The sequence below is a fragment of the Amblyomma mixtum genome, chromosome 10 (assembly GCF_055824585.1).
Source record: "Amblyomma mixtum isolate Tamu chromosome 10, ASM5582458v1, whole genome shotgun sequence".
NCBI lineage: Eukaryota > Metazoa > Arthropoda > Arachnida > Ixodida > Ixodidae > Amblyomma > Amblyomma mixtum.
Window position 1 is genome coordinate 46,282,218 of NC_143021.1, and position 15,374 is coordinate 46,297,591.

Genomic DNA, 15,374 nt, shown 5'->3' on the forward strand with positions numbered 1-15,374 from the left:
CGCAGTCAAACGCTTTTTTTCAATCTAAAAATATGCAGTCAACTTGATTTCACGACTGAATTCCAACAATTGTGTAGAACATGAAAGCCCAGGCCTGAAACCATGCTGTATATTCGCAAAGAAGTTGCTATTTTCTAAGTGTTTTATAACGCCACTGTAGATAGTGTGCTCTAGAATCTTGCAGTTTACGCTTGTGAGAGAAATTGGTCGGTAGTTCGAAACCTCAGCTTTGGGGCCACTTTCATGGATTGGAACTATGTTAGCTACTTTCCATTCTGTGGAAAGACAACAAGAGTCAAACGACAGCGCAACCAAATGATGCGCTGCCACCTCAGCGCATGCTTTCAAAACACATGATGGAACTCGATCAGGACCAAAAGCGGTTTGAACATTAGGTGATTGCAGCTGATTCAAAATTCTGTTGTAGGTAACTGTAATAGGTGACATAGGTATAGAAATAACTTGAGTGGTTTCAGGATGTTTTGCGCAAAAGGGAGCACTAAAAACCGACCGGAAATAGCGATTAAAACAACAAGCTTTGCCATAATCATCGGTGACGTCAGCGCCATCAACTGATAGGTGTGGAACGCCAACCTGTTCCCTTCCATGAGATTTTAAAAACTTCCGTAGCTCCTTAGGGTTACGCTGAATTTTTTCACCCAAGGAAGCGAAGAATTTATTTTTTAAATCATTAATTGAGCTTCGATATCGCGCGAAAGGATCTTCATTGCTTAAAGCGTACGTGAGAAACAGAAACAGCTTTTTGAATACGAGGTGAGAAGGCGGTGCCGCTCTTTGACCAGTGCACGGATGTCCCGATCGAACCATGGCTTATCATTTCGCTGTTTGCAAGACACATCACTCTTGAGGGTGCATGTATGTCAACAAGATTTTTGAATTGGTTTTTAAAGAGTTCCCGAGTGTTCTCAGAGTCTAATGTAGGACTGCTGCTTAAAAAATCCTGCAAGAAGGAAACAAGATCATCTGATAAGGATGCATAGTCACCTTTGTTATAAGAATAAACTTTCCTCGATTGCTTATGCACGGTCCGTGCAACTGACACCGTAAAACGCGCAGACACAGTTATGATCACTTAGAGCAGGGATTATTAATACCTTATCTGCTGGCGAGGTTGTGTTTGAGAAAACTAAACCCAAAATGGAAGAGCTAGAGTGTTACTGTTCAATAGGCTCATTTACATGCTGAGTTTCAGTTTCAGTTTAATTTCCTTAAAGGCCCCCTTGTATCGAGGGTATTATATAAGGGGTGGGATTTTAATGAAATGAACAAACAGAGCAGCGAATATTATTTAGAACTGAAGGTGATCGGTTACATGTTCTTGAAAAGTAGAGGTTGAAGCGATGTTGACGATGTCACGGGGCAGGCCGTTCCAGTCCGTTGCTGCTCGAAAGGAAAATGAAGCAGAAAAGGTGGCAGTATGCGATGGCGGCCGGGCAACTTGTAGGGGATGACTGGTGCGGTGAGATATGCGTGCGGCAGCTGTGATATACGGTGGCCGATTGAGGGAAGAATGAAATAATTTGCTATAAAAGGTGAGACTTGCAATGCGACGACGGAACGAAAGGGGCGGTAGTCCTTATAATGCTTTCAATGAAGAAATGCTGACGTCATATGAGTACGAAGAGTGGATGAATCGAGTGGCACGGTTTTTGACAGCTTCTAATGCATTAATTAAGTATGTTTGGTGCGGGCTCCATGTGGCAGAGGCATATTATAATTTTGGTCTGATGAGCGATTTTTATGCGAGTAATTTTACGTATAGAGGGTCAAGGCGGAGATGGCGCTTGAGAAAACCGAGTGTTTTATTCGATGCTGAATTGATGTTCCCAATATCAGTGCGCCTAGATAAATCATATGAGAAGGTGACTCCTAGATACTTATGAGATGATACTGATTCAATCGAGGCGTTAGAAGTGGAAGATTGCAAGTAATACGGGCTATGTCGACGAGAGAAGGACAAAAGTTTGCATTTATTAGGATTGAGGGACATGAGCCAGTTGTTACACCAATGAAGTACGCTATTAAGATCGGTCAGAAGACTAAGTTGATCACGAGAGTTATTAATAGTGCGGTAAATAACACAGTCGCCAGCGAACATTAGAATACTGCAGGAAACGTGGTCAGGTAACTCATTAATATATATTAAGAATAGTAAAGCACCGAGTACAGATTCTTGCGGAACGCCTCATGTAACCGGGAGGCTGTTAGAGAGGGGGCCGTTAGCAAAGACTGATTGAGAACGATTAGTGAGAAACTGCTCAATAGAGTGTAGTATGTTAGGATGTAAGTTCAGCTGTACAAGTTTTACTAATAAACGAAGGTGAGGAATTTTATCAAAAGCTTTCACAAAAACTAGAAAGATGGCATCAGACTGTGTGTTACGACAGAATCGTCTTTTCTTGGGCTAGTTGGTTTTTCATGCTGTAGGTGTTTGCAGCGCACACGAAACCCGGACGGACAGAAAAGGGAACGAAACACAGCGCTGTGTTTCGTCCCCTTTTCTGTCCGTCCTTGTTTCGTGTGCGCTGCAAACACCTACAGCATGTGTGTTACGGTCAAGTTTAGTGTGCAATTCATGAAGGAACAACGCTAATTGGGTTTCACAAGACAGGCCCTTACGAGACCCATGTTTTGAAGAATGGAAGAAATCGTTTGAGTCTAAGAAATTGACAATTTGAGAGTAGATGACATGTTCCATGATTTTGCAGGGTACGTTAGTTAATGAAATGGGACGATAATTCATGGGGGAGTCTGTTACCTGATTTGTAAAGATTTATTGTTTTTCTGGATGGGTGCTTCTGAGCTGGGGTAAATGAAAACAGAGCATGTAAGATTTTATGGTCGCTGATTTCTGAAAGATAACAAGATGGATGATAGGTACTCAGGGCTGTTAGTATTAGGTCAAGGTATTTGTGGTTGTATGCGTGACGCGAGTGGGTTCCGAGACTAACTGTGTGAGGTTAAAATTTAAACAGACATCAACGAAGTTCTTGGCCTCTGTATTGCATGTCAGTGAGGAAGTGCCTAAACTGTGCGAATCAATAACAGGATAACTGAAGTCCCCGAAAAGCAGAATGCGCGCATTTGGGCAATTAACAACAAGATGGCTTATAGTGTCGTTCAGATGTCGACAGAAGTTTGGGTTTGACAGCGGGGGCCTATAACAAACGCCAGAAGCACTATTACCGGGGGACATGGTAGAGAGAGGGTGCGGTAGATGGTCCTTGGCGATCACAAAATGAACAAGGGAGGGGAAAACCTCAGGTTGCTAGAGCCAACGTGTCGACAAGGGGACTTGTCTTCGTCTGGGCAAAGCGTTCATCATCGGCAGGAATTAAATAGGGCCTTCGCTCCGAGGAGGAAGGCCCCGGGGGTGGGGAAGGAAAGTGGTGTGGGAGGGGATGCGTGTCAGGAAGGGGAGGGAGGTGAATCATGATTCCTTAGGCTGCAATAGTGGAACAACTTATATCCGGGGGGTGTATAATGAACAAAAGGCTTTGAAGGGGCTGCGACGGGGGAAGGGGATGAGGCGCTGGGTGAACCTGCAAAACTCAGATAAAAGGATTAGTCAGCGTGGTACAGGGAAATGAGAACAAGGAAAAAAAAAATAGGCTGGCACTGGAAGGAGAAAGGAAGGGGGGCATTTCCAAGGAAGGACAAGGCAGGGGGGGGGGGGGGAATGGCTCGTGTTCAGAGAAAGCCAAAAAGTGGGGGCGGAGGGTGTAACAGGAGTGTCATGGTTTCCGAGAACTGGTAGCAGGTGATTAGGAGAAAAAAAAAGGTGAACAAAGGGAGAGGGTGACAAGGCCGGGAATGGGGTGGAAGATATGACGTGGGAAGGGTGCAAGGAGCGACAGTATACTTATGTGAGGTTCTAGGAAATAGTCTGACCACGTGCAAGACATTTGTTAATTTAAAATTATGCTGACCCTGGAATGTACCTGAGAGATTCCAGGTTTCCTCTGGACATGTTGATCCCTGTTGGTTGCAGTGTTTTAAATTTGTGGATTAGGAATGCTTCTCTGTATTTTCTGTCCCTAGTCGATTTGAAGCCTGACTGAAGAATGAACAATTTGAGTTCGTCGAATTTGTGATGGCGTTGATTAAAATGGGTCGACACTGCCTTCTGTTCATTCCGTGTTGTGTCAGCCCGGTGCCCGTTTAATCTGGCACTCATTGTTTGTCCGGTTTCTCCGATATATTGTTTCTGGCAGTAGGAGCACTGGAGCATGTAGATAATATTGGACGATGTGCAGTCAAAACTGGTCTTTATATCGAAACTGAAATCGCTTGCCGTACTTTTAACCGTAGTGTCCCTTTGTAAATGTTTGCATGTCTTGCATCTAGGTCGAGAGCATGAAGTTACTGTCGGCGGTGGTTTCTTACCGAGCCTAGCATGCACCAGGATGTCCCTCAGGTTTGTGTTGCGTCTGTATGTTACCCTTGGTGCGTCGGGAAATATTTTCTTGAGACGGTCGTTACCAGTTAAAATGGGGTGGTATTTCCGCAGGATATTGTTTATGTTTGGAAGCGCGTTTGAGTATTTCGTTATAAGTGCAGGAGGTCGTTGACTGTTAGCTTTTGTTCGTTTTTTAAGAACTACATCTCGTTTCAAAGTGGTTGCTCGTTGGAACGCATTATTAAGGGTTGTCTGTGGATGGTTTCTGGTGATTAGTGTGTTTTTTAGCGAGTGGAGGTGTTTCAGGTAGTCATCATCGTCGCTACATATTATTCTTAGTCTCGTTGCCTGTCCTACGAATATACCTTGTTTGCAGTGTCTTGGATGATGGCTAGTGAAATCTAAGTATTGTTGTCGGTCAGTAGGCTTCCTGTAAAGTGTGGTTTTGAGCTTGCTATTTTCTAAATGGACAGTGGTGTCAAGGAAATTGACTTGCGTTTTCGAGGAGTTGAAGGTGAATTTAATGCTGGGGTGGAATGAATTGAAATGTGTGACGAATGCCTTCAGGGTCTCAGCCCCATGCTCCCATATCATGAAAATATCGTCTATGTACCGCAGGTATATGAGTGGTTTTTTTAGAAATGAATTTAGAAGTTTAGATTCTAGTAGCCCCATAAAAATGTTCGCGTAGGTGTATGAACGAGTATGAACTTCACAGAGACCTCACAGAATTTGCGCGAAGATTGCGAATTAAGGAATTCTTTGCCGAAAAAGCAAACACCCCAATTACTAACCTAACTCTTTCCAGTAACACGTGGTCAACACGTGCTCACCCTACTGCAGTAACCAGCCTTAATCCCATCCCTCTCAAAGCCGAAAGCACGTGGACGCCGGGAGCGCAGCAGAGTCCAGAATTAGACTTGTACATTAAATCTGTCTCGAAAGAAATTATAGACCAAACAAAGCAAGCTCGAAAACGCAGAAACGTTACCCCAACGGAACAGGCTACTCTGAACCACTTAGCTTCTAGAACCGATATAGTCATTAAACCTGCAGACAAAGGAGGTAGCATAGTTATCCTGCCAGCCGAAAAATACAAAAAAGAAGCTTTTAGGCAACTTAACAACCCTTGTCATTATAAGAAATTAGATTCAGATCCCACTTCAGAGTTCTGCAAATTGATTCTGAACAAACTGGCAAACTTACTATCAAGAGAACTAATCACGCAGTCCGATTACCACTTCTTAAATCCGCTAAACAAACAGGCAGGACGCTTTTACCTACTTCCCAAAATCCATAAGGTTTCCGCAGAAGACTTGTTTACCGCAGATATCCCCGGCAGACCTATCGTTTCAAACAATAACACGCCCACAGAGAACTTATCAATTTTCCTGAACAACTATCTTGCAGATATTCCCACCCACCTCCCTTCCTTTGTCGAGGATACACCGCACTTTCTCCGCATAATAGAGTCTCTGAATGACGCTTCCATTATCCCAGCAGATAGCATACTTGTCACACTTGACGTCGCCGCTTTGTACACAAATATTCCCATTAATGAAGGTATCGACGCACTCTTAAAAATTCTAACTCAAAGTCCTCACCCGCACGAAACTGAAGTGTACCTCACGCTACTTGAATTGGTACTAACACTCAACTACTTTGAATTCAATTCTTCTTACTACCTTCAAGTATTTGGAACAAGCATGGGCACTCCCTTCGCACCCACCTACGCGAACATTTTTATGGGGCTACTAAAATCTAAACTTCTAAATTCATTTCTAAAAAAACCACTCATATACCTGCGGTACATAGACGATATTTTCATGATATGGGAGCATGGGGCTGAGACCCTGAAGGCATTCGTCACACATTTCAATTCATTCCACTCCAGCATTAAATTCACCTTCAACTCCTCGAAAACGCAAGTCAATTTCCTTGACACCACTGTCCATTTAGAAAATAGCAAGCTCAAAACCACACTTTACAGGAAGTCTACTGACCGACAACAATACTTAGATTTCACTAGCCATCATCCAAGACACTGCAAACAAGGTATATTCGTAGGACAGGCAACGAGACTAAGAATAATATGTAGCGACGATGATGACTACCTGAAACACCTCCACTCGCTAAAAAACACACTAATCACCAGAAACCATCCACAGACAACCCTTAATAATGCGTTCCAACGAGCAACCACTTTGAAACGAGATGTAGTTCTTAAAAAACGAACAAAAGCTAACAGTCAACGACCTCCTGCACTTATAACGAAATACTCAAACGCGCTTCCAAACATAAACAATATCCTGCGGAAATACCACCCCATTTTAACTGGTAACGACCGTCTCAAGAAAATATTTCCCGACGCACCAAGGGTAACATACAGACGCAACACAAACCTGAGGGACATCCTGGTGCATGCTAGGCTCGGTAAGAAACCACCGCCGACAGTAACTTCATGCTCTCGACCTAGATGCAAGACATGCAAACATTTACAAAGGGACACTACGGTTAAAAGTACGGCAAGCGATTTCAGTTTCGATATAAAGACCAGTTTTGACTGCACATCGTCCAATATTATCTACATGCTCCAGTGCTCCTACTGCCAGAAACAATATATCGGAGAAACCGGACAAACAATGAGTGCCAGATTAAACGGGCACCGTGCTGACACAACACGGAATGAACAGAAGGCAGTGTCGACCCATTTTAATCAACGCCATCACAAATTCGACGAACTCAAATTGTTCATTCTTCAGTCAGGCTTCAAATCGACTAGGGACAGAAAATACAGAGAAGCATTCCTAATCCACAAATTTAAAACACTGCAACCAACAGGGATCAACATGTCCAGAGGAAACCTGGAATCTCTCAGGTACATTCCAGGGTCAGCATAATTTTAAATTAACAAATGTCTTGCACGTGGTCAGACTATTACCTAGAACCTCACATAAGTATACTGTCGCTCCTTGCACCCTTCCCACGTCATATCTTCCACCCCATTTCCGGCCTTGTCACCCTCTCCCTTTGTTCACCTTTTTTTTTTTCTCCTAATCACCTGCTACCAGTTCTTGGAAACCATGACACTCCTGTTACCCCCTCCGCCCCCACTTTTTGGCTTTCTCTGAACACGAGCCATTTCCCCCCCCCCTGCCTTGTCCTTCCTTGGAAATGCCCCCCTTCCTTTCTCCTTCCAGTGCCAGCCTATTTTTTTTTCCTTGTTCTCATTTCCCTGTACCACGCTGACTAATCCTTTTATCTGAGTTTTGCAGGTTCACCCAGCGCCTCATCCCCTTCCCCCGTCGCAGCCCCTTCAAAGCCTTTTGTTCATTATACACCCCCCGGATATAAGTTGTTCCACTATTGCAGCCTAAGGAATCATGATTCACCTCCCTCCCCTTCCTGACACGCATCCCCTCCCACACCACTTTCCTTCCCCACCCCCGGGGCCTTCCTCCCCGGAGCGAAGGCCCTATTTAATCCCTGCCGATGATGAACGCTTTGCCCAGACGAAGACAAGTCCCCTTGTCGAAACGTTGCCTCTAGCAACCTGAGGTTTTCCCCTCCCTTGTTCATTTTGTGATTACCGGGGGAGTGCGACAAATTAGCCATCATCATCGTCATCATCAGCCTGACTACACCCACTGCAGGGCAAAGGCTTCTCCCATGTCTGTCCAATTAACCCTGTCCTTTGTCAGTCGCCGCCACTGTATCCCCGCAAACTTCATAATCTCATCCGCCCACCTAACTTTCTGCCGTCCCCTGCTACGTTTGCTTTCTCTTGGAATCCACTCCGTTACCCTTAAGGACCAGCGGTTATCTTGCCTTCGCATTACATGCCCTGCCCAAGCCCATTTCTTCCTCTTGATTTGAACTAAGATGTCATTAACCCGCGTTTGTTCCCTCACCCAATCCGCCCTCTTCCGATGTCTTAACGTTACACCTATCATTTTCCTTTCCATAGCTCGCTGCGTTGTTCTTAACTTAAGCTGAACCCTCTTTGTTAGCCTCCACGTTTCTGCCCCATAGGTGAGTACCGGTAGGATACAGCTGTTGTATACTTTTCTCTTCAGGGATATTGGTAAGCTACCATTCATGATCTGAGAACCTGCCATACGCGCTCCACCCCATTCTTATTCTTCTAGTTCTTTCCCTCTCATGATCCGGATCTGCGGTCACTACCTGCCCTAAGTAGACATATTCTCTTACTACTTCCAGCACCTCGCTACCAATTGTTAACTGCTGTTCCCTTGCTAGGCTGTTGAACATTACTTTGGTTTTCTGCATGTTAATTATTAGCCCCACCGTTCTCCTCTGCATGTCTAACTGATTGATCATGCTTTGCAGTTCTTGTCCTGAGTGGCTTATCAAGGCAATGTCATCAGCGAATCGCAAATTGCTCAGGTATTCTCCATTAACTCTTATCCCCAACTGTTCCCATTCCAGTCCCCGGAATACCTCCTGTAAGCAGGCAGTGAAGAGCATTGGCGAGATCGTGTCTCCCTGCCTGACACCTTTCCGTATTGGAATTTTATTGCTGACTTTATTAGCCATATTGATTCCATATCAGATGTGATGTGTGGAATAGCGCATGATATACCTCGGTGAATTGCAACAAGAACGCTGCCCCCCCCCCCCCCACGAGAGTCTTTTCGATCGTTTCGGTGGACGTTGAATTCCGGTAAACCAGTTAAAACTTCAGCGTCGGACACGTTACTGTTCAACCAAGTTTCAGTTAGTGTAAGTCTACTGCTCCTGGATGACGAAATTACGTTGGATATGAGTCCACATTTTGGCAGGAAGCTGCGGATGTTAGTGAATATCACGGAAAACGAGAGATCACTTGAGGGTGTCGCGCGCTGGCGTTTTATTGGTGCAGGGAGAAGGGACGATGGCTACGCGAGTTGCTATACGGTGTTAGATGAAGTGTCAAAATATAACGGTTCGAGCCGATGTGAAATGTTTTTAATCGCACGGAAAACTTGCCAGACCTGGCTTTAGCAAATGGAACAAGTTGTTTTCGCGCGTGACGAACGGCATGTGAGAATTCCTCTGGAACATTATAAACCGTGTCTTTTAGATTTCGCCCATTAGATAGGAGGGATTCTTTAGTTTTGCTACTTGTGAATTTCACGATTATGGGACGATTTTTAACTTGTGAGCGACGACCGAGGCGATGAGCTCTTTCTTGGGAGGTTCCACAGTTATTTGAAGGTTATCACGGCAAACATCAGAGATTAGTTTTTCAGATTATGCCCATGTTTCGCCCTCAGTAGCGTCAGGGATACCATAGAGGATGAGGTATTTACGGCATGACCTGTTTTCACGGTCATCTATGCGGGTTTCTAGTTCCTGGATTATACGCGCCATGTTGCTTGTGTCAACCTGCATCTTTTCAGTGTCGTTTCGAAGGGGTAGTAGTGCTCGGTAGCGTATTTCGAGCTCGGTCATACGATTGCTTAAGTCGGTTATGGTTTTATCCGTAGTAGTGAGCTGGGATTTCAGCCGCTGTACTTCGGCTATTAATTTGGTTTGGCCGGTGGTTAGCTTCTGGAGTTCCGCGAGTACTGCAGTGTTGTCGTCAGGACCAGGTTTAGTTCCGATATCTCCTGATAAAAATAGCAAAGAATGAACAGCAGTGGCACACTCAGCGGCAATGACAACACCGCGCTGTGGGCTCGGAAACTGCACCAGAACATAATTGCTCGATCTTTTGGCAAATAAGGCATATGATTTACTAACCAGCATCGCAAAGACTAGCGGGTTAGATGGCTGCGCTGGGCTGCAGTCACCGAGCCCTCAGAACGGTTGTTGTTGTTGTTGTTGTTGTTGTGACTGAGAGAAGGATGAAAAGGAAATTGCACGGGCCTGCTACTGGCTCTAGCCAAGCCACCACCGCTGCCATGTGCAGAACGGTGCCAGCGGCGGGGCGCTTTTATATGTTGCGAAGCTGTTGATGTCCATGATGATGCGGATGTCCATGATTCCTTCGGTGCCAGCAGCCACTATTCCTCTGTTGGCGCAGCAGTTATCCGGGGCGGGCAGCTGACGAGCGGCAAGTGGTCGCGTCCTGGATCGTTCCTAGAGCATGGTGATGCGCAGTGAAACGACGCACCCGGAAGAATGCTGGCCAAGGTCGGCAACAGTAGGCTGACGAACAGCTGGTTGATAGCCTGCATCGCAAAGATTTTCGGATTAGATCGCTGCGCTGAGGTGCAGTCACCGAGCCACAGCGGCGGGGAGAGCTTTTATATGTTGCGAAGCTATTGATGCCGATAATGATATGACCGTGCATGATTCCTTCGGTGCTGGGAGCCACTGTTCCTCTGTTGGCGCAGCAGTCATCCGGGCCAGGCAGCTGACGAGCGGGAAGTGGTAGCGTCCTGGCTAACCTTGGAGCGTGGTCGTGCGCAGTCAAACAACGCATCCGAAAGAATGCTTGCCAAGGTCGGCAACTGTTGGCTGACGAACAGCTGGTTGATCGTCTGCATCGCGAAGAATAGCTGACTAGAAGGCTGCGCTGAGGTGCACTCACCAAGCGCACAGAACGGTGCCTGCGGCGGAGGCGGTTTTATATGTTGCGAATCTGTTGATGTCCATGATGATGCGGCAGTCGATCATTCCTTCGATGCTGGCAGCCACTGTTCCTCTGTTGGTGCAGCAGTTATCCGGGGCGGGCAGGTGACGAGCGGCAAGTGGTAGCGTCCTAGCTTGTCCGTGGACCATGGTGGTGCGCAGTCAAACGACGCACCCGAAAGAATGCTTGGCAAGGTCGGCAACAGTAGGCTGACGAACAGCTGGTTGATCGTCTGCATCGCAAAGAATAGCGGACTAGATGGCTGTGCTGAGGTGCAGTCACCGAGCCCACAGAGCAGTTGTTGTAGCGGCCGGGCCGGTTTTATATGTTGCGACGCTTTTGATGTCCATGATGTTGCGGCCGTCTATGATACCTTCATGCCGGCAGCCACTGTTCCTTTTTTGGCGCAGCAGTCACCCGAGGCGGGGAGCTGACGAGCGGGAAGTGGTAGCGTCCTGGCTCGTCCCTGGAGTGTGCTGGTGCGCAGTCAAACGACGCACCCGGAAGTATGCTGGCCCAAGTCGGCAGCAGTAGGCTGACGAACAGCTGGTTGATCGTCTGCATCACAAAGATTAGGGGACTGGATGGCTGCGCTGAGGTGCAGTCACCCAGCCCTCAGAACGGTGCCAGCGGCGGGGCGCTTTTATATGTTGCGAAGCTGTTGATGTCCATGATGATGCGGATGTCCATGCCAGCAGCCACTATTCCTCTGTAGGCGCCGCAGTTATCCGGGGCGGGCAGCTGACGAGCGGCAAGTGGTCGCATCCTGGATCGTTCTTAGAGCATGGTGGTGCGCAGACAAACGACGCACCCGAAAGAATGCTTCCCAAGGTCGGCAACTGTAGGCTGACGAACAGCTGGTTGATCGCCTGCATCGCTAAGATTAGCGGACTAGATGGCTGCGCTCAGGTGCAGTCACGGAGTCCACAGAACGGGCTACAGCGGCGGGAGCGGTTTTATATGTTGCGAAGCTTTTGATGTCCATGATGATTCGGCCGTCCATGATTCCTCAAGTGCCGGCAGCCACTGTTCCTCTTTTGGCGCAGCAGTCATTCGTGGCGGGAAGCTGACGAGAGGAATTAGTAGCGTCCTAGCTCGTCCGTGGACCATGGTGGTGCGCAGTCAAACGACGCACCCGAAAGAATGCTTGGCAAGGTCGGCAACAGTAGGCTGACGAACAGCTGGTTGATCGTCCGCATCGCAAAGATCAGCGGTTTAGATGGCTGTGCTGAGGTGCAGTCACCGAGCCCACAGAACAGTTGTTGTAGCAGGCGGGCCGGTTTTATATGTTGCGAAGCTGTTGATGTCGATAATGATGCGGCCGTGCATGATTCCTTCGGTGCTGGCAGCCACTGTTCCTCTGTTGGCGCAGCAGTCATCCGGGGCAGGCAGCTGACGAGCGGCAACTGGCAGCGTCCTGGCTCGTCCTTAGAGAATGGTGGTACGCATCCGAAAGAATGCTTGGCAAGGTCGGCAACACTAGGCTGACGAACAGCTGGCTGATCGACCGCTTCGCAAAGATTAGCGGTTTAGATGGTTGTGCTGACGTGCAGTCACCGGGCCCACAGAGCAGTTGTTGTAGCGGCCGGGCATGTTTTATATGTTGCGACGCTTTTGATGTCCATGATGATGCGGCCGTCCATGATTCCTTCGGTGCTGGCAGCAGGAGGAACTGTTCCTCTGTTGGTGCAGCAGTCATCCGGTGCGGGCAGCTGACGAGCGGGAAGTGGTCGCGTCCTGGCTCGTCCCTGGAGCATGGTGGTGCGCAGTCAAACGACGCACCCGAAAGAATGCTTGCCAAGCAAACGACGCACAAGATGGAATGCTTGCCATGTTCGGCAACAGTAGGCTGACGAACAGCTGGTTGATCGTCTGCATCGCAAAGATTAGCGGATTGGATGGCTGCGCTGAGGTGCAGTCACCAAGCCCACAGAACGCTGCCAGCGGCCGAGGCGGTTTTATATGCTGCGAAGCTGTTGATGTGCATGGTGATGCGGCCGTCCATGATTCCTTCAGTGCTGGCAGCCACTGTTCCTCTGTTGGCGCAGCAGTTATCCGGGGCGGGCAGCTGACGAGCGGCAAGTGGTCGCGTCCTGGCTCGTCCCTGGAGCATGGTGGTGCGCAGAGAAACGACGCACCCGAAAGAATGCTTGCCAAGGTCGGCAACTGTAGGCTGACGAACAGATGGTTGATCGCCTGCATCGCAAAGATTAGCGGGCTAGATGGCTGCGTTGAGGTGCAGTCACCAAGCGCACAGAACGGTGCCAGCGGCGGGGGTGGTTTTATATGTTGCGAATCTGTTGATGTCCATGATGATGCGGCCGTCCATGATTCCTTCGGTGCTGGCAGCAGGAGGCACTGTTCCTCTGTTGGTGCAGCAGTCATCCGGGGCGGGCAGCTGACGAGCGGCAAGTGGTCGCGTCCTGGATCGTTCCTAGAGCATGGTGGTGCGCAGTCAAGCGACGCACCCGGAAGAATGCTGGCCAAGGTCGGCAACAGTAGGCTGACGAACAGCTGGTTGATCGTCTGCATCGCTAAGATTTGCGGACTAGATGGCTGCGCTGAGGTGCAGTCACCGAGTCCTCAGAACGGGCTACAGCGTCGGGAGCGGTTTTATATGTTGCGAAGCTGTTGATGTCCATGTTGATGCGGATGTCCATGATTCCTTTGGTACCAGCAGCCACTATTCCTCTGTTGGCGCAGCAGTTATCCGGGCGGGCAGCTGACGAGCGGCAAGTGGTCGCGTCCTGGATGTTCCTAGAGCATGGTGGTGCGCAGTCAAACGACGCACCCGGAAGAATGCTGGCCAAGGTCGGCAAGAGTAGGCTGACGAACAGCTGGTTGATCGCCTGCATCGCAAAGATAAGCGGACTAGATGGCTGCGCTAAGGTGCAGTCACCGAGTCTACAGAACAGTGCCAGCGGCGGGGCTGTTTTATATGTGGCGAAGCTGTTGATGTCCATGATGATTCGGCCGTCCATGATTCCTTAGGTGCCGGTAGCTACTGCTCCTTATGTTGGCGCAGCAGTCACCAGAGGCGGGCAGCTGACGAGCGGCAAGTGGTAGCGTCCTGGCTATCCTTGGCGCATGGTCGTTCGCAGTCAAACAACGCACCCGAAAGAACGCTTGCCAAGGTCGGCAACAGTAGGCTGACGAACGGCTAGTTGATCGTCTGCATCGCAAAGATTAGCGGACTAGATGGCTGCGCTAAGGTGCAGTCACCGAGTCTACAGAACAGTGCCAGCGGCGGGGCTGTTTTATATGTGGCGAAGCTGTTGATGTCCATGATGATTCGGCCGTCCATGATTCCTTAGGTGCCGGTAGCTACTGCTCCTTATGTTGGCGCAGCAGTCACCAGAGGCGGGCAGCTGACGAGCGGCAAGTGGTAGCGTCCTGGCTAACCTTGGAGCATGGTCGTGCGTAGTCAAACAACGCACCCGAAAGAATCCTTGCCAAGGTCGGCAACTGTAGGCTGACAAACAGCTGGTCGATCGTCTGCATCGTAAAGAATAGCGGGATAGATGGCTGCGTTGAGGTGCAGTCACCAAGCGCACAGAACGGTGCCAGCGGCAGAGCGGGTTTATATGTTGCGAAGCTGTTGATTTCAATGATTATGCGGCCGTCGGTCATTCCTTCGATGCTGGCAGCCACTGTTCCTTTGTTGGCGCAGCAGTTATCCGGGGCGGGCAGCTGACGAGCGGCAAGTGGTCGCGTCCAGGATCGTTCTTAGAGCATGGTGGTGCGCAGTCAAACGACGCACCCGGAAGAATGCTGGCCTAGGTCGGCAACAGTAGGCTGACGAACTGTCGGTTGATCGTCTGCATCGCTAAGATTAGCGGACTAGATGGCTACGGTGAGGTGCAGTCACCGAGTCCACAGAACGGGCTACAGCGGCGGGAGCGGTTTTATATGTTGCGAAGCTTTTGATGTCCATGATGATTCGGCCGCCCATGATTCCTTATGTGCAGGCAGCCACTGTTCCTCTTTTGGCGCAGCAGTCATTCGTGGCGGGCAGCTGACGAGAGGAAGTAGTAGCGTCCTGGCTCGTCCGTGGACCATGGTGGTGCGCAGTCAAACGACGCACCCGAAATAATGCTTGGCAAGGTCGGCAACAGTAGGCTGACGAACAGCTGGTTGATCGTCCGCATCGCAAAGATTAGCGGTTTAGATGGCTGTGCTGAGGCGCAGTCACCGAGCCCAAAGAACAGTTGTAGCGGCCGGGCCGGTTTTATATGTTACGACGCTGTTGATGTCCATGATGATGCGGCCGTCTATGATACCTTCATGCCGGCAGCCACTGTTCCTTTTTTGGCGCAGGAGTCATCCGTGGCGGGCAGCTGACGAGGGGCAAGTTGTAGCGTCCTGGCTCGTCCT

The 15,374-nt window shown here is 48.9% G+C and overlaps 1 protein-coding gene and 1 pseudogene across 1 annotated transcript in view; one reads left to right on the plus strand and one right to left on the minus strand.

Moving 5' to 3' along the window:
• The window catches only part of LOC149325696 (uncharacterized), a 343,155-nt gene that overhangs the window by 189,322 nt on the left and 138,459 nt on the right, over window positions 1–15,374 (plus strand). The gene's annotated exons all lie outside the window — the stretch shown is intronic.
• On the minus strand, window positions 9,291–13,532 carry LOC149325698 (uncharacterized; annotated as a pseudogene).